The following is a 15,473-nucleotide window of genomic DNA, read 5'->3' as shown; positions in this document are numbered from 1 at the left end:
AGAGCCCTCAACCCTGTTTGACCTATTTCCTGCACTTCTGCCCTCACACCTTCCCCTCCCTTCCAGAACCATGATAGGGTTCCCCTTGTCCTCCCTTGCCACCTCACCAGCCCTTGCATTCAAAGGATTCTCCACTGCCATTTTCGCCATCCCCAGCATGATGCCACCACCATACACATCTTCCCCCCAACTCCCCTGTCAGCATTCCAAAGGGACCATTCTCTCCTCGACACCCTGTCCACTCCTTATCACCCCCAACACTTCAACACCTACCCACGGCATCTGCCCATGCAATCGCAGGTGGCATAACACCTGCCCCTTTACCTTCTCCCTCCTCATTGTACAAGGTCCCAAACACTTCTTCCAGGTGAAGCAGTGATTTATTTGTACTTTTTTACAATTTAGTCTACTGTATTTGCTGCTCACAATCTAGTCTTCTCTAAATTGGGAGACAAAACAGAGATTGGGTGACCCTTTTGCAGAACACCTTCACTCAGTCCGCAAGCATGACCCCGACATTCCAGTCGCTTGCCATTTCAATTCACCATCTTGCTTTCATGTTCACATTTCTGTCCTTGGCCTGCTACAATGTTCCAGTGAAGCCCAACACAAGCTGGAGGAACAGAACCTCATCTTCTGAATAGGCACTTTACAGCCTTCTGGACTGAACACTGAGCTCAACAACTCTAGACCATGAGCTATGTCCCTCATTGTATATTCTTTTCCCCTGGTGCGAGTCTGTAACTTGTTCTCATGTTTTGTTTTCAGGCAGCGCTGATCTTTATTCCGCTGTTAACACCTACTCTGGACCAATGTTTTGTTCCTTTGCTACTGCCATTAACCATGCTCTTTGCCTTTTGTTCTGTAGCAATTTTGTGATTTACTCTCCCCTGCTGTCTAACCTATCTGTGAATTCCCTTTCGCTCCACCTGGCCCTCCCTCTTTTTCAACAGCATTTAACCCATCACATCTCTACCTCCCTCAGTTCCGCAATGTTAACTCTGTTTCTCTCTCCACAGATGCTGGCAGACTTGCTGGGTTTTTCCAGCACTTTCTGTTTTTATTTCAGATCTCCAGAATGTGCAGTATTTTGCTTTTATTTCTGGTGATATTTCTTCTCTTCTGAGATCCAATCTTAAGGCAACCAAGCCTTAACCCATCCTGATCTGATTTTTGATATCTTAAATATGTAGAAAATAAAATCTCAATGTAAATACAACGAACAAACCCTTTCCTGCTGGTAGGTTAGAAAGTGTGTGTGCTCACTAAGTAGTTACTGGTATACTTACCTGATGTTTAATGATTCCCATGAATTCCTGTTGTGTTCTCATCATGGTTTCAATGGCATCTTCCAGGAAGCCTGGGAAATCAATGAATGTGCCATTATGTTTGAAACTAGATTAAAATATTGCTGCAATTGACCGATTAACATACTTAAATCTATTCCCTCACAGCCAGCATGAGTCAAGACTGAAAACGGTATCCCATGTCTCCTATAAAGAATCCTTAAGTCTGGATCCTGGTAGGAAGAGAAATGGAATGCTGCCATAGTATTAAAGCATCATGGCAACTCCCAGAGACCCTAGTGTATATTTGCATGAACTTGTGGTTGTATAGCAGAGGTGCATTTAGAGGTACTAATCACTAAATTCTATGTGATGTTATAAAACAAGGAGACTCAACAACTTAATATTTTGTCAAACACCCATGTGCATATCCTTGATGAATTGTATTATTTTTCTTTTGGGCGTGGTGCCACAATATATTAGCAATATAAATTATTCATATGGGTCACAGATCAAAGGGGCTATTTTGAAGGTAAGATAATTCATTGGCATCCCTGTATGGAATATCACAAGCACGCCATGTTGCCTTGGAGATGGGCTGTGGGGTTAGAAGGTTGAATTTATCTGTGTGTTTCTCACAGGAGGCAGTTGCAGATTTGGTCTTGTTTACATTGCAGCTCACTTGCAGTTCATAAGGGGAAAGAAGCTGGAAGATTTGCCTAGCTTGGAGCTAGAGGAAGAAATCTCCAATGACCCTCACAATGAAAGGCAATTAGTCTTGTGGCTGAAAACAACCAGCTTGAACAGTTAGCTTAGAAATAGCTAAAAAGAATCTGTGGAATTGGACTTGAAAAAACCAGTCTGTCTGTCCAAAATCAGGGCAAGAAGGCAGTGGAATCCTTGTAGAGAGGCAGAGCTCTGGGAGTCTGAGGAAAAATCAAAGGGCTGTGGCATACCTTTGGGTTAGTCCCTGAAGAAGTAAATGAACCTTCAAGATTTCAAAAGATAAGGGAAATCTTGGTGTAAGTAAAAGTAAAAGTAGATTCATAGCATACCTAGTTATAAACTATAGTGCTAAGTTAGTAGTACTTGCTTTCTTTAAGTTATTTTATACAACAATAAAGCTTGTTTTTGTTTAGCAACATGAAATCTTGTGGGGTGGTTCTTTTGGTTAATTCAGGGTGTTTGGATTTCTCTTTAAACATTAATGGTCCATACTGGGATTGTAAAAGAAGTTGCCCAGCTGGGAAAGTTAAAAGGAAGCAAACCATCAGGAGTTGAGAATAATTTGACTGGCTTCTGACGGATGAATTGTCCAATGAAGGGATGGTGTAATGGATAACTGTAGTGGGAGTCTTTGGTTATGTTAAGAGTTAAATGGGGAATCTCTTTTCTGAGTTTTAAAGCTTACTTTGCCTACAAAAAGAAAATAACATTTGTAAAAGAAGTGTTTTTTAGTCATTTGTTACAGTTAGCGTTTTAAATGTAAAATCTTGACCTTTCATTCTTTTAGCTATCAATTAGAAGTTCATATTTCTCTTTAGAAATTATCAATCTCTACAGGGATTGTAACATGGTGCATGGGAATTCCAGCACCTACTAGTTTTCCACCAAGTGACATATCATCCTGACCTAGAACTATGTCACCATTCCTTCATCATCTCTGGGGCAAAATCTTAGAACTGGCAAGCTAACAGCACTGTGGGTGTACTTACACCACATGGACTGCCGCAGTTCAAGAAGGCAGCTCACCACCACCTTCTAAAGGGCAAATAGGGATGGGCAATAAATGCTGGCCTTGCCAGCGCCCACATCCCAAGAATGGATTTAAAATAAACGAGTCAACATGTCAGGTACTGTCTGAGGTAGTGCAATAGGTGAGAAATTCCCACTTCCATGTCCCCTTTCAGCATCAATCTTCTCCTGGGTCAGAGCCACATCAGTCCCACCACTCTGCTGGAAAGCGGCTTGGCAGAAATCAATGCAACATTGTAAGGCCACAGATAAAGTATCTGTCATCCTCTTTAAGGCACCAGATATCTCTTGCATTGGCCATGGTCATGGTCTGCATAGACACATTTGGGAGCTTTGCTTGAAGATCCAAGGAGGCAGGTACTCTCTCAATGGCAGACATTCTTACAATTATTGGTGGCACCAATCCACTACTGTTGTACTTGGATTCCTCTATCCTCTCTGCAATTGTGGAGAGTGTGCATGACACATTGATCAGTACCTCACAAAGTTGCTCCTTTGCTCTATCATTCTCCTCAACAATAGCCCCTAGGATCCAGCATGTGTGTCCAGCTGAGCAGAGTTTAAAGAGGATTGAATCTCCCAGCAAGGATTTCCACAGCTGTGGCTGCCCTATGGCTGCTTGTGCTCACTTGTGAATTGTGAAACACCAGATCAAAACCCAACAAACTGTTCAACTGAATCTGTATGAGCATTTACACGGGGGCATGGCTGTATGTCCTGTGATTGTGCACCCTCAAAGAATGAGGCCTTCGATTGAATCAATATTAAGTCTCAACATTATTTCTCTATGCATGTAGGCCCTGGAAGATAAAATAAATGGATATGAATTAGTCATGGTAAAGTAACGTTCTTGACAAACATCGTACTCAAGCTTCTCATAGTTCATTGATGAAATAATGTAAGCATATTTGTCAGAGATATTTTGAATTTTGTCACTAAGTATCTCCAAGTTCCCATCTCTCACTGACATTGCACTCTCTTCTCCTTCAAGAGGTAAAATAAAAGACCTGTGGCTCAGCTGGTAGCGTGCTCACCTCTGATTCACAAGGTCCTGAGTTCAAGTCTCACCTGTGGGCTTCAGCGTAAAAATAAAAGCTGACACTCTAGTGCAGTATTGAAGGGCTGTCAGATGTGCTGTCTTTCAGATGAGACGTTAGACCAAAGCCCCATCTGTCTGATTGAGTGGATGTAAAGGATCCCACGGCACTATTTCAAGTAGAGCAGGGAAGATCTCCCTGGTATACCTGGCAATATCTATCCCTTAACCAACATCACAAAGAACATATTATCTGGTCATTATCACATTGCTGTTTGTGGGAGTTTGCTGTGCACAAATTAGCTGTCATGTTTCCTACATTATAACAGGGACTGCACTTCAAAAAGTACCTCATTAGCTGCAAAGTGCTTTGAGACATCTGGTGGTCACGAAAAATGCTATAAAAATGCAAGTCTTTCTCTCTGTGAGTGATTGAAGATCATGAATTAATTTGATGGATGCAGTGCATTTAGTGAGGCTGACAGTTAGACAAATGACATTGCATAAGGATTGAAGTGAGTGGCAGCAGTGAATACATAAATGGGGAGGTCAAGAAGTGCATGGAAAGTGAAGGATGAGTGCTGTTGAAATTTAGGTGATGTGCTGGACTATTCTTGACAGGACAGATTGGGTGTGTGGTTGTAGTGCTGTAGTGCTGTACACCACAGAACATTGGTAAATCATTAACTGTATTTTCTTTTCTTAACCAGGTTACGTTAATAAACCACTTCCTGCACTGCATCCCTTTTGTCCCATTGGGCCTGCTCCACCATTCAATAAGATCATTGCTGATCGACTCTACTTTTCTGCCTGGCCCCTATAACCCTTGACTCCATTGTCGATCAAATATTTGTCTAACTCAGCCCTGAACATATTCAATGATGCAGCCTCCACTGCTCTCTATAGAAGAAAATTCCAAAGATTAACATTTCTCTGAGAGAAGAAATTCCTCTTCATTTCCATCTTATTTTTAAATTGTACCCTCAAGTTCTAGATTCCACAGATATCCACAGTGCATATCCACAGATCCCTAAAGGTAGCAGGACAGGTAGATAAAGTAGTTAAGAAGGGATACTTGCCTTTATTAGCTGAGGCATAGAATACAAAAGCAGGGAGGTTATGCTGGAACTGTATAAAATGCTCGTTCGACCACAACGGGAGTACTGCATGCAGTTCTGGTCACCACACAATAGGAAGGATGTGATTGCACTGGAGAGGGTGCAGAGGAGATTTACCAGGATGCTGTCTGGGTTGGAGGGTCTGAGCTACGAAGAAAGATTGGATAGGCTGGGGTTGTTTTCCTAGGAGTAGCGAAGGTTGAGAGGGGACCTGATAGAGATGTATAAGATTATGAGGGGCATAGATAGGGTGGATAGTAAGGCACTTTTTTCATTACTGGAGGGGTCAATAACCAGGGGGCATAGATTTAAGATAACAGGTAGAAGGCTAAGAGGAGAGTTGAGGAGAAATGTTTTCGCCCAGAGGGTGGCAGGAGTCTGGAACTCATTGCCTGAAAGGATGGTTGAGTCAGAAACTTTTAGATATTCACTTGCGTTGCCATAGCCTCCAGGGCTATGGGCCAAGCGCTGCAAAATGGGATTAGTGTAGTCAGGCCTTTGTTGACCAGCATGGACATGATGGGCTGAATTCTGTGCTGTGAACATCCATGAGTCTTAGAATAACCTCACTGATGCTCAGTTTGGCTTCCTCCAGGGTCACTCAGCTTCTAACCTCATTACAGCCTTGGTTCAAACATGGACAAAAGAGCTGAACTCCAAAGGTGAGGTGAGAGTGACTGCCCTTGGATTAGCCGGCTGCTCCAGCAGTCCCAACAGTGCCAAGAGGGCATTAGTGAGCACTACTCGGACTACAAGTGGGTAGGAAGAAAAGGGGGTATTATCTTAGGGAGGCTGTCCCCCAATGCACAAAGTATGCCCTTCCAAAGAGAGTACCCCTTTTCCTCCCCATCCTTTTAAAAAGTTTTTTCAAAAAATGGCCCACCTCCAACACTCCCGCCAACTACCCCTCAACCCCCGACCAACCCCGACCCCCAGACCACCCCATGACTACCCTCCTGATCGCCTGACTACCCTCCCAACTCCTGTCTATCCCAAAACCACCCCCATACCTCCACCCCTTAGCTACGCCCGACTATCCCCCCACTACCCTGACTGACCACCCAACCTAACAGATCCTACCCCTCCTAACCCATCCTAGCCCCAACCCATCCTATCTCCTCCCCTGAGCCATCCGAGCTCCCTCCCCTCTGACCCATACTGCCCCTCTCCAACCCATCCTGACCCACCCCCATCCATTCTATCCCCTTAGCTTACACACTTAGCTTTTCCCAAGCTTCTCTAAGTGGTTGGGACCTTTAAACATACCTGCTTTATGGCAGCCAGTGCTGTAAAAATGGGGTGCGACTTCAATTGCACTGATGCTGCTGCCCTGCACTGAAGCGTCCCAGGAGCTGGTATGCAGCACATATCTCACCAGGCACGAGTCAGAAGCTTGGGCGAGAAATGTACAGCTCCAGACTAAGATATGTAAAAGGAAGTGGAGTGTCAATCCAACTGTGATTGCCACTCCTTAGAAGTTTTGTCCCATATATCTTTGCAGACACTCTGGATGGAATTCTCCCACAACGGCTGCGGCAGGTTTAATAGTGGGCGGGAGCGGAGAATTTAGCGGGAGGCCATAAATCAGAAACCCGCTGGCATTGAAGTAGCTTGTGATTTTCTCAATGGCGGGTTGGGTGTCCCGCTGAGTAGTGGCGTGAACGCCATTTACATTTATTACCATCTCATGAATGCTAGTTAAATTAGCTTCTCGCTGGAACCAGGTGACACCTTCTAATCTTGCCAGTGGCAAATCACGTTGGTCTGGATCTCATTTGAAAAAGGGTGGCATGCACATGTCAGACCTTACTTTGCTCGCAACTGCGAGGTGAGTGCAACACAATTAACCTACCTTCCATAGCACTGCCCCAATCTTGTTGTGATGCCAGTGGAATGCCACAGTGCTGGGGCTTTAGGGTTGGTCTGCTTCTGATACTTACCTCTGTAGTCATATGGACAACACTGTGCAGTGGTACTCAGACAGGGCTGAACATTCAGACACTGATCAGCATTGCGACTGAAGTGTGGTGGGGGGGTGGTCTGCTCTTGGTTGGTGCAACCATTGTCCAGAAGGACACCACTATGCAACAGTGCAGAGACAACCCTGGTATCTGTGGAAAACAGTCAGAGTAGAGACATCCCTGGGGCTCTGTGGAAAGCAACCAGAGATTAGGGACACTTCTGGGGCTTTGTGAACCTCACAGTCAATAGTCGGACAGTGGAGGCAGTCATGGGGCGCAGCGGGCATTGGAAACTCTGGGGACGGGTTGTGCGCTCAGACAGGGCTGAGCATTCAGAAACCAGCATATCGACCAGGGAAGGGGTTGGGGAGAGGGTTGGTTGGGTGGAGAAGGGTGAACACCCAGGGGGAGCAATGCGGAAAGAAAGATTTGCAAGGGGTTGGAGGGGAATGGGAGCAATGGAAGGCAGAGGGGCAGGAAGGCTTGGCAAGGTAGTGGAGGAGGAGGGGGAATGATGGGAGACAGAGAGTAGACTGAGGGGTAGTAAGCTGGAGACCGACAAAGGTAACTGAAATGCTAACAAACAAGGGGGTGAATGGGGCACCACATGTATGAATAGGAGGGGATGTATGCAGACTCTGGAATATGAAAGGGGGGAGGGTTGTTAGTACTCACCTTGGAATTTTCTCCCAAGCTATGCTTTCACTTGGATGTCTTCAACAAGGATCCATCTCCATGGTTTCAACCTCTCCTTCTAATGTACCTCTCCCCTGGATCGCTACATGCACTCAAGCTTCACCTTCCATGCACTCTCTCAGATACTCAGCCATGCCAATAGAACACAACTGCTGCATAAGCCCGTGTTAAGGTATCACCCACCTTTGGTTGCCTCTTCAGATCTTCTAGCTTCTTGCAAGCCTATTTTGCTTTAAGTCTGCTTCCTGTAGCTTTCTCTCTTTAATTCAGAGCCTTTCCCTCTGCTCCTTGTTTTTATTTTCACTGAACAGGACCTGTTCCCGATTCCTGTTCTTGTTCCTTCACTTAACTGTTTTCCTGGGACTTTATTTTGTCCCCACTTCCTGGTTTCTGGGACTTTCTTCTGTTCTTTTGGGAAATCTGCTCTCTGCAGCGCCGTCTCCTATCTAGCTTCCTCACCCTGTGGTATCTATAGATCAACTGAACTCAAAATGCTTCACTGTTTTTTCCCTGTCTTTGTGGGCCCTCTATTGCTAGGCAACAGCATAGGTGTTTTTTATACTTTGTTTTAAATCCCTATACTACTACAAGGGGCATAAAACCTCATTAAAATGCAGGTATACAAACAAACCTGCAGACTTGCAGGTGACTTTCTAAGGTGAAACAAAAACCCAGGTTTCCCCTTTCTTAACACACGCATACAAAATATAAATGAAACTTAAACTTAAAGCTAAAGCTATTCCTAACACACAAATACACATATGACTTATTAAAACTATTCCTAGTAACTAACAGTTACTGTCAATGGGCTTCTCTGTCTCTGTACTGGGCTGCAGATGTTATGGTGATGATTACAGGAAGCATCTGCAGCCTCCCATATTTGGGAAACACATAATATGTGAAGGTTTCCAGGCTGGGGATGGGGGGTTGGGGGGGCATCACCTCATTGGTGGTGATTGTGCATACTGCCTTCAGATAGGGAGGGTAGAGGTCCACATGGGTCATGGCACTTCAGTAGTGATGGGCTCAGGGGGGAGGATAGGAATGTCCACCACAAATATGGGATCAGTATTATTGGGGGAGGCTTGAGAATTACAGGAGGGTGCCCTGCCTTCACATCATGAGGTTCCAGGCAGAGATCAGGGACACGGGACAGCCAGAGAGGGAGCATCGAAGTTTGTTTCAAAGTAGTAGTGCAGAACCACCATCTTGGTCTACTGGAGGTATTGTGCAGTTTCAATTCGAAAGTGGAAGGAATTCTGAACGGGAGGCATCTGAAGCTGTGTGAAAGGAGCGCACTGCTGCACTAAGGGGCCCTTCTTGGGAGCGCCCTTTAACTTGTTGGTGCTACAAGAGTGAACTGGAGTCTTAAAATAGAGAAAGGAGGAAGGCCTCCTTGTGAAGAAAGCCATTGGAAGTGAATGCATTTGTCAGCACCTGAAAAGGGATACTGATAATTCAATGGCTTCACATCACATTCACAGCATATCAGCATTAACACATCGGAATGTATAACTGGGAATGCAGGAAATTGGTAAGGAGGCACAGGTGCAGCATATATGGCATTCCATTAATGGAGGCCAGTCAGGTGCCCTCCAGAATTGGCACTCCTAACAAGCCAAAAGGCAGCCAGTCAGTAATTATCAGCAATTTATTAAATAGAAACGTAGAAAATAGGAGCAGGAGTAGACCATTCAGCCCTTCGAGCCTGCTCCGCTATTCATCATGGTCATGGCTGATCATCCAACTCAATAGCCTGCTCCTGCTTTCTCCCCATATCCTCTGATCCCTTTTACCCCAAGAGCTATATCTAACTCCTTCTTGAAAACATACAATGTTTTGGCCTCAACTACTTTCAGTGGTAATGAATTCCACAGGCTCACCACTCTCTTGGTAAAGAAATTTCTCCTCGTCTCAGTCCTAAATGGTCTACGCCGTATCCTCAGACTGTGACCCCTGGTTCTGGACTCCCCCACCATCGGCAACATCCTTCCTGCATCTACCCTGTCTACAGAATCACAGAATTACAGTGCAGGAGAGGCCCTTCGACCCATCGAGTCTGCATCGACACGTGAGAAACATCTGACCTACCCACCTAATCCCATTTACCAGCACTTGGCCCATAGCCTTGAATGTTATGACGTGCTAAATGCTCATCCAGGTACTTTTTAAAGTATGTGAGACAACCCGCCTCCACCACCATTCCAGACCGTCACCACCCTCTGGGTAAAAAAGTTTTTCCTCACATCCCCCCTAAACCTGCTGCCCCTCACCTTGAACTTATGCCCCCTTGTGACTGACCCTTCAACTAAGGGGAACAGCTGCTCCCTATCCACCCTGTCCATGCCCCTCATAATTTGTACACCTCGATCAGGTCGCCCCTCAGTCTTCTCTGCTCCAATGGAAACAATCCAAGTCCTGTTAGAATTTTATAGGATTCTATGAGATTCCCCCTCATTCTTCTGAACTCCAGTGAATATAATCCTAACTGACACAATCTCTGCTCATATGTCAGTCCCGCCATCCCAGGAATCAGTCTGGTAAACCTTAGCTGTACTCCCTCTATAGCAAGAACATCCTTCCTCAGATAAGGAGACCAAAACTGCACATAATATTCCAGGTGTGGTCTCACCAAGGCCCTGTGCAATTGCAGCAAGACATCCCTGCACCTGAACTCAAATCCTCTCGCTATGAAGGCCAACATACCATTTGCCTTCCTTACCGCCTGCTGCACCTGCATGCTTACCTTCAGCGACTGGTGTACGAGGACACCCAGGTCTCGTTGCACACTCCCCTCTCTCAATTTATAGCCATTCAGATAACAATCTGCCTTCCTATTTTTGCTACCAAAATGGATAACCTCACATTTATCTACATTATACTGCATCTGCCATGCATTTGCCCGTTCACTCAGCTTGTCCAAATCACACTGAAGCATCTCTGCACCCTCCTCACAGCTCACCCTCCCACCCAGCTTTGTGTCAACTGCAAATTTGGAGGCATTATATTTAATTCCTTCATCTAAATCATTAATATATATTGTGAATGGCTGGGGTCCCAGCACCGATCCCTGCGGTACCACACTAGTCACTGCCTGCCATTTGGAAAAAGACCCGTTTATTCCTACTCTTTGTTTCCTGTCCGCCAACCAGTTTTCTATCCATCTCAATATACTACTCCCAATCCCATGCACTTTAATTTTACACGCTAATCTCTTATGTGGGACTTTGTTGAAAGCCTTCTGAAAGTCCAAATAAACCACATCCACTGGCTCCCCTTCGTCAACTCTACTAGTTATATCTTCGAAAGATTCCAGTAGATTTGTCAAGATTGATTTCCCTTTCGTAAATCCATACTGACTCTGTCCAATTCTGCCACTGTTTTCCAAGTGCTCAGCTATTAAATTTTTTATAATGGACTCTAGAATTTTCCCCACTACCAACGTCAGGTTGACTGGTTTATAATTCCCTGTTTTCTCTCTACCTCCCTTTTTAAATAGTGGGGTGACATTAGCTAGCGTCCAATCTGTAGGATCTGTTCCAGAGTCTATAGAATCTCGGAAGATGACCACTAATGCATCCACTATTTCTAGGGCCAGTTTCCTTAAGTATTCTGGGGTGTAGATTATCAGGCCCTGGGATTTTTCGGCCTTCAATCCCATCAATTTCCCCAACACCATTTCCCTACTAATACTGATTTCTTTCAGTTCCTCCCTCTCACTAAACCCTGTGTTCCCCAACATTTCTGGTATGTTATTTGTGAAGACAGAACCAAAGTATTTAGTTGGTCAGTCATTTCTTTGTTCCCCATTATAAATTCCCCTTTCTCTGACTGTAAGGGACCTACATTTGTCTTGTGAAGACAAAGAATATCTTTTTCTCTTCACATAGCTATAGAAACTTTTAGTCAGTTTTTATGTTCCCTGCAAGCTTACTCTCGTACTCTATTTTCCCCTTCTTAATCAATCCCTTGGTCCTCCTTTGCTAAACTCTAAAGTGCTCCCAATCCTCAGGTCTGTTGTTTTTTCTGGCCAATTTGTTTACCTCTCCCTTGGATTTAACACTATCTCTAATTTCCCTTGTAAGCCATGGTTTGGCTAGCTTTCCTGTTTTACTTTTGCGCCAGACATGAATAAACAATTGTTGCAGTTCACCCATGCGCCCTTTGAATGTTTACCATTGCCTATCCACCACCATTCCTTTAAGTAACATTTCCCAATCCATCATAGCCAACTCGCGCTTCATACCATCGTAGTTTCCTTTATTAAGATTCAGGACCCTGGTCTCAGAATCAACTACGATACTCTCCATCTCGATGAAGAATTCTATCATATTATGGTCGCTCATCCCCAAGGGGCCTCGCACAGCTAGATTGACAATTATTCCTTTCTCATTTCACAATACCCAGTCTAGGATGGCCTGTTCTCTAGTTGGTTCCTCAACGTATTGGTCCAGAAAACCATCCCGTATACACTCCAGGAATTCCTCCTCTAAGGTATTGTTACTAATTTGATTTGCCCAATCTACATGCAGATTAAAATCACCCATAATTACAGATGTTCCTTTATTACATGCATCTCTAATTTCCTGTTTAATGCCATTCCCAACATCACCACTGCAGTTTGGGGGTCTATATACAACCCCCACTAATGTTTTTTGCCCCTTAGTGTTTCTCAGCTCTACCCATACAGATTCCACATCTTTCCTCACTACTGCGTTAATTTCCTCTTTAACCAGCAATGCAACTCCACTGCCTTTTCCTTTTTGTCTGTCCTTCCTAAATACTGAATACCCCTGGATGTTCAGTTCCCATCCCTGGTCACTCTCCAGCCATGTCTCCATAATCCCAACTATGTCATACCTTTTTACATCTATTTGCGTGGTTAATTCATCCACTTTATTGCGAATGCTCCTCACGTTCAGGCACAAAGCCTTCAGGCTTGTCTTTTTAGTATTACTTGTCCCGTTCCCATTATTTTTCACTGAGGCTTTGTTTGATTCTTGCCCTTGATTTCTCTGCCTATCATTTTTCTTGTTCCCCTTTCTGTCTTTTGTTCTTGTCCTTGATTCCCGCTCCTCTGACTCCTTGCATAGGTTCCCATCCCCCTGCCATTTTAGTTTAAACCCTCCCTAACCACTCTAGCAAATATTCCCCATAGGACATCAGTCCCGGTCCTGTCCAGGTGTAACCCGTCCAGTTTGCACTGGTCCCACCTCCCCCAGAACCGGTCCCAATGTCCCAGGAATCTGAAACCCTCCCCCTACACCATCTCTTCAGCCACGTATTCATCCGATATATCCTGCTATTTCTACTCTGACTAGCAAGTGGCACTGGTTGTAATCCTGAGATCACTACCTTTGAGGTCCTACTTTTCAACTTACTATCTAACTCCCTATATTCTGCTTTTAGGACCTCATCCCTTTTTTTACCTATGTCGTTTGTACCAATGTGTACCACGACCACTGGCTGTTCACCCTCCCCCTTCAGAATGTCCGCTCTGAGGCATCCTTGACCATAGCACCAGGGGTCAACCTACCATCCTGGAGTCTCGTTTACCACAAGAAATGCTTATCTATTCCCCTTACAATTGAATCCCCTATAACTATTGCATTCCCACACTTTTTACTCCTCCCCTGTGCAGCAGAGCCAACCGTGGAGCAATGAATTTGGCTGTTGCTGCTTTTCCCTGAGAGGCCATTCCCCCCAACAGTATCCAAAGTGGTATATCTGTTTTGCAGGGGAATAGCCACAGGAGATTCCTGCACTGCCTGTCCTCTTGCTTTGCCTGGTGGTCACCCATTCCCTTCCTGCCTGTGGACTCTTAGCCTGCGGTGTGACCACCTCTCTATATGGACTATCCACGATACTCTTCGCCTCGCGGATGCTCCACAGTGTCCCCAGCCATCGCTCCAGCTCCGAAACCTGGGCTTCCAAGAGCTGCAGCTGGAGACACTTCCTGCACACATGCTGGCCCCGGGCACTGGAAATGTTCCCGGCTTCCCACATGGAGCAGGAGGAGCAAACCATGGCTTTGAGCTCTCCTGATATGACTTACCCCTTTAAATTAAATTAAACCTTTTGGAAGATACTTAATATCAAATAATATCAATTACTCTGGGGCCCTTCTTCCCTGCTCTTTGTTGTTACAGGATATAGCCCTTACAAACGATGAACCACAAAATAAGACCTTAAAAACTATAAGCGAAAAAAGTAGTAAATACTTACCCGACCGTACTCATGGTACTCAAAGGTTCACCTCATTCCCTCCTCACCAAACTATTTCATTATAAGCCTAGCTCACCGAAATCATCCTCCCATGCTGGATCATCCGAGCATGTTGGCGTGATTGCAAGCCAACATGTTTCACAACAGCATTTAGAAGCATGAAACTGGTGAGCTGCACTTCGAGGGGAACTCAGAGGTGAGTGCACAGTAACGTTGTGCAGTGCTCGTAAGGGTTTCCTGTTGGACCCCAAGGTTGTGGTGCTGCACATTCAGGCGAGGGCACAGGCAAGTCGCTTTTTCCTGGCTGGCTGACAGTGCGGTGCTGGGGCAAGGGCTGTCCTGTGGCTGAAGCGAGTTGGAGGGCAGGGGGTGCAAGCGCAGCACTGCAGCTGAGGCGAATTGGGAGAGGTGGCAAGGGCTGCACTGTGGGTGTTGGTAGTACCAAGCACTTGCAAGGGTAGTGGGGGGAGCGGGCAGGGAGGTGGAGGAAGCGGCCACCCATTAGGGAAAACTTGTGTGAAGTGTCCATTCCTCCACAGCTGAGAAAGTTCAGGCACAGCCACCGTGACATGCTTGGATAAAGGCAAAATAGACAACGGCAAGAGGCCAAGTGTCTTTCTGTCCACAGATGCTGTCAGACCTGCTGGATTTTTCCAGCACTTTTTGTTTTTGTGACATGCTTGGAGTTGGGCCCTAGATTATCTGCCCACTCAAACAATGCAGGTGCATGAAAGTGCCACCAAATGTTCCAAAGCTTTTCACCCCTCGGGCACAGACTGCAAAGTAATGAGCATTTTAGTGGACTGCACGACAGTTGTGCGACTGCACAAGTTGTACAATCTCCTTGCTAAAGTTGGCCATGGAGCAGTCACTGATGGAGGTGCTCACAGCCCCTCGCAATGTCATCATCCCGGTTTGGACCAGTCTCCCTCATGATTCAAGCTAACAGTGCAGCCTGGCAGCGTGGGCTAAGAGAATGTCTGTGCCTGAGCTGAGAGCACAGCATGCAGTCCAGTGGGCAAAGCTGCCGTCAATCAGTCAGGCAGAGTGCGGTGGAGGTGGGTGGAATTTCGGCAGCCATGCAGTGCACTAAACTCTGGACATCCAAGTGGCGCTAGCACACTCTGAGAAGCATTAAGGAGCCTTCAGACTTAAGCAAGATAGTTTCTTAGTACACCCATGCTAACCTACGTGTCTCTCTCTTTCATCCTACAGGAGTACATCAGGAGCATGGAGCCTGGTGACCTAGCTGTATGTCTCATGGCTTACAGAGAGTGGTGACGAAAGAGAGAGTGATGGAGGTGCCTGGCTGGGCAAAGGGAGAATTAGCATCCTCAGGAAGAAGGGGCAGCTGGGCCTCCCACACATGCCGCTGAGGAAGAGCCACAGCGAGCTG

Source organism: Cetorhinus maximus, chromosome 3 (assembly GCF_964194155.1).
Source record: "Cetorhinus maximus chromosome 3, sCetMax3.hap1.1, whole genome shotgun sequence".
In the NCBI taxonomy this organism is placed as follows: Eukaryota; Metazoa; Chordata; class Chondrichthyes; order Lamniformes; family Cetorhinidae; genus Cetorhinus; species Cetorhinus maximus.
The sequence above is the reverse complement of the archived record's forward strand: the minus strand, read 5'-3'. Positions refer to the sequence as shown.